Consider the following 5,208-nt stretch of genomic DNA (forward strand, 5'->3'; position numbering starts at 1 on the left):
GTATGGCAAAACCAATACAATATTATAAAGTAATTAACCTCCAATTAAAATAAATGAATTTGTATTAAAAATATATAAACTAATTCTTTAATCTAAAATGAGTAATCAATTTTTATTTTTTTAAGACACATTAGGTACCTGCACAATGTGTAGTCTATAAACTTCTTTTAGATTTTGGAGTAAACATTATATTATTCTCATTTCAGAGATGAAGGTACTTATATATAGTCAGAGTTGGTTAAGGTCAGAATTTAAGTCAAGTTGTTTTACTCACTGTATTGGCCTTTAAAGGATTACCGTGTAACTTAACAAGAATCTATATACTACCTGACAAATGCATGTATATACTATGAGCATATGGATTTTAGAAATGACAGAAAGTAGGCCTACTTTTACCAAGTCTTAAAACATTTCTCTTGAAAGGAAGTTATCCAAGCATAATTAAAACACTCTTCTATGTGGTAATAGCCAAGAGAGGTACAGCTTGAACAACTAATTGCCATTTTCAACTGTTCACCACTTTTATACCAAAAGATTATAAAGAAATTTAGCCACTAAGGACACCCATATTAACTATTAACATGGTATGTGGAAAATATTGATACTAGAACAAGATTCCCTACATTAGAAACACTAGAAGAAGAGCTCAATATTATTAATAGTAAAAATATAAGTTAATTTAATGAAAGATAAAGGAGGTATATTTTTAATTTCTTTCATTTTTCCAGCTTTATTGTGATATAATTGCCATATAACATTTTGTACATTTAAGGTGTACAATGTGATGATTTGATACACGTATCTCTTGAGAAATGATTCTACAATAGGCTTTTAGTTAACACCTCCATCACCTTACATAATCACCTATGTGTGTGTGGTGAAAAAATATAACAGCTACTCTTAGTAACTTTCAAGCATGTAATCAGCACTGTTAACTATAGTCATCATACTCTACACTGGCCCCCTAGAAAGCATTTTGCTTACAACTGGAAGTCTGCACACTTTGAGACACATCTCCCTCTTTCTCCTACCCCTGCCCCCGACCCCGACCCCCAGCTCTTGACTATCCTCCCCTGTTTCTATGAGTTTGGCTTTTTCAGATTCCACCTATAAGTGAGCTTATATCAGGACTTCCCTGATAGCTCAGTTGGTAAAGAATCTACCTGCAATGCAGGAGATGCCGGTTCGATTCCTGGGTCAGGAAAATCCGCTGGAGAATGGATAAGTTACCCAATTCAGTATTCTAGGGCTTCCCTTTTGGCTCAGCTTGTTAAGAAACTCCTCACAATGCAGGAGACCTGGGTTCAATCCCTGGGTCGGGAAGATCCCCTGGAGAAGGGAAAGGCACCCACTCCAATATTCTGGCCTGGAGAATTGCATGGAATTGCAAAGAGCTGGACATGACTAAGTGACTTTCACTTTCATTATAAGTGAGATCTTACAGCACCTGTTATTCTCTGTCTGACTTGTTTCGCTTAGCATAATGGCCTCAAGGTTTACACGTATGTGTGTGTATCTCACATCTTCTTTGTCCATTCATCCATTGATGGACACTCAGGTTGTTTCCATATCATGGCTATTTTGAATAATTAAATAATGTTGCAATGAACATATGAGTGCAGATACCTCTTTGAGATCCTAATTTCATTTTTTTGGATATATACCCAGAAATGTTACTGCTGGATCAAATGGTAGTCATATTTTCAATTTTTTGAGGAACCTCCATTCTGTTTTCCATAGAGGTTGTACCAATTTCCATTCCTGCCAACAGTGTGTAAGGGTTCCTTTTTTCCCACACCCTTGACAACATTTGTTACCTCTTATCTTTTTTTATAATAGCCATTCTAACAGATATAACTAGATATCTCATTGTGGTTTTGATTTTTATTTTCTTGATAACTAATGATGGTGAGCAACTTTTCACATGCCTGCTGGCCATTTGTCTTCTTTAGAAAAATGTCTATTCAGGTCATCTCACCATTTTTTAAAATATATTGTTTATTTTTCAAGGGGGCTTCCTGGGTGCCTCAGATGGTAAAGAACCTGCCTGCAGTGCAGGAGGTCTGGGTTCCATCCCTGGATTGGGAAAATACCCTGGAGAAGGGAATGGCAACCTACTCCAGTATTCTTGCCTGAAGAATTTCGGGGAGAGAAGCCTGGCAGGCTACAGTCCATGGGGTCGCAAAGAGTTGGCATGACTGAAAGACTAACATTTATTTTCAGTCATTGAGTCGAATAAATTCTTTATATATTTTGGTTATTAATCACTTATTAGATATGAGGTTTGAAAACGTTTCTCCAATTCCATAGGCTGCCTTTTCATTTTGTTGATCAGTTCTTTGTGTGCAGCAGATTTTTAGCTTGATGTTAAGTCTGACTTAATTACTTTTGCTTTTGTTACTTGTGCTTTTAGTATGATAGTCTCAAACTCATGACAAAATCCTACGTTTTCTCCTAGGAGTTTTATGATTTCAGGTTTATGTCCAAGTCAAATTCATTTTGAGTTAATTTTTGTGAGTCTGTAAGGTAGGGGTCCAATTTCACTCTTCTGCATGTGATTACAAGTTTCCCCAATAATATTTATTAAAAAGATTATTTTTTTCCACTTTGGCTATTCAAGGTCTTTGTAGTTTCACATGAATTTTAGGATTTTTTTTTCTATTTCTGTGAAAAATGTCATTGGCATTTTGATAGACATTGAATTGAATCTATTAATGACTTTGGGTAATATGGACATTTAAACAATTTTAATTATACTGATCTACCAACATAAGTACCTTTCACTTTCTTTCATCAAATTTGTAATATTCGGTATAGAGATCTCCTGACATCATTGGTTAAATTTCAGTTCAGTCAGTTCAGTTCAGTCACTCAGTTGTTTCGGACTCTTTGTGACCCCATGGACTGCAGCATGCCAGGCCTCCCTGTCCATCACCAACTCCTGGAGCTTACTCAACTCATGTCCATCGAGTCAGTGATGCCATCCAACCATCTCATCCTCTGTCATCCCCTTCTCCTCCCATCTTTCTAGCATCAGGGTCTTTTCAAATGAGTCAACTCTTCCCATGAGGTGGCCAAAGTATTGGAGTTACAGCTTCAGCATCATTCCTTCCAATGAATATTCAGGACTGATCTCCTTTAGGATGGACTGGTTGGATCTCCTTGTTGTCCAAGGGACTCTCCAGAGTCTTCTCCAACACCACAGTTCAAAAACATCAATTCTTTGGCTCTCAGCTTTCTTTATAGCCCAACTCTCACATCCATACATGACTGCTGGAAAAACCACAGCTTTGAATAGTCGGATCTTTGCTGGCAAAGTAATGTCGGCAAAGAAGCTCTTTAGTTCTTTGAAAGTTGGTTAAATTTATCAGTAAGTATTTTATTATTTTTTCTTTATAATTATCAAGTATATGTTAGGCATCGTTTCTGATCAGAATGTGACTCCGTATTTTAATAAGTTAATCAGATGATTTTATGCGTATTGAAGTTTGAGAAAAACTGCTTTTGGGTAGAACACGATAAACAACTTTGGATCCCTGGTTGGTAAAGAATCTGCCTGCAATGCAGGAGACCCTGGCTTGATTACTGGGTTGAGAAGGTCCGCTGGAGAAGGGATAGGCTACCCACACCAGTATTCTTGGGCTTCCCTGGTGGCTCAGCTGGTAAAGAATCTGCCTACAATGCTGAATACCCAGGTTTGATCACTGGGTTGGGAAGATCTCCTGAAGAAGGGAACAGATACTCACTCCAGTATTCTGGCCTGGAGAACTCCATGGACTATCCATGGGGTCCTAAAGAGTCATACACAACTGAATGGCTTTCACTTCACTTCAGCCTTTTGGGAAACAATGTACATGTTAGGCTTTAGGTCTTTTCTCTTTCTATTACATTCATTTTCCCTCTCTGTTTTCAAAAAATAAATGATGACTCCACTTATTTCAATTTATTTTCTTTTCAAGCCATAAATTTTTGTGGGAAAGGGGGTCGATCTTTCTGGAAAAGAAAGGATTCGCCTCTTCCAATATTTCTGGAGTCATGAGATCTAGATCATTGTTGCTTCAGACTCCAAACTTTGTTACTCCCTGAATTCCAGGCAGAACAGATTCACTTTGCCTTTTTGGTAAGGGCGTTGGAACTCTCACAATAATGAATACTTTTGATGTCAAGAACATAAAGAGGGAACAGAGTTTCACTTTTTATAACTTATGTTCACAGAGATTTTCCTTCATTGTTGACTCTTTGGGAAGTCTTTGAGATTAAGACTGGGGTGCTGACAATGTTCTCTTTTTATATATGCATTATATGGTCTCTCTCTCCTGTTTTTTTGTTTCCTTCTATGTGGGTTCCAGGAAATAAGATAAAATTTTAATCAGTAAATGTGGCTACTTGTTTAAAGCTTAGGAAACATTTTATAGGCTCCAAACTATTGTTTAAAATGAAGCTTATATTACTCTCTAAATTTCAAATTTTGTGTTAATTGAGAGTTGCTGATTTATGAATTGTTAATTTTAATAAGCAGTGCTTCACCCATGTCACTCTGATATAATTATTGGACCTATATTCATCAAATTGAGTATAGTTATAGAAAATGACCTAAAACAAATATTGCCAAATGTAACGAAGCTGTACAAAGGGAAAAAAGGTTGCTTCCTTAGTAATTTTTTCAAAATATTTGTTTAATATTTCCAGAATAAATACCAATTTTCAAAATTTAGTATCTTGGCCTATTTAAAATCACATCATATTAAATTTGATTTGATTCATTTGGTCATTTGAAATGTAACCTCCAAAAGCTACAATTCTGACATAATTTCAGAAGTTTTTGGCCAAATGAAATAGAAAAAATCTAAAAGAAAATTGAAAGGTAAAAAAAGCTACGTAATTTTAGAGACTAATATTTTTGAGTTAACAAAAGCCTACAGTCATTTTAAAAGTTATATATACATTTCCTGAAACATTATAGATCAATTATTTAACATTAGTTTCAAAGATTGATTTTGACAGGTTTCTTTTATTATGTTTATGGAGACTTTAACGTATTTTCTAAATCATAGCTTTCATCAAATGACTGATAGCTTTATTTCAATATTTTTCAGAAATATCCAGGGTCTACAAATAATACAGGTTTCTGTGTCACTGCCTATAATCTCCTATGTTTTTGGTTCACTAAGTAAATAAGGACAAGAATCCTTATTTACAGTGGGTAGT

This window comes from Capra hircus, chromosome 7 (assembly GCF_001704415.2).
Source record: "Capra hircus breed San Clemente chromosome 7, ASM170441v1, whole genome shotgun sequence".
Taxonomy (NCBI): Eukaryota; Metazoa; Chordata; class Mammalia; order Artiodactyla; family Bovidae; genus Capra; species Capra hircus.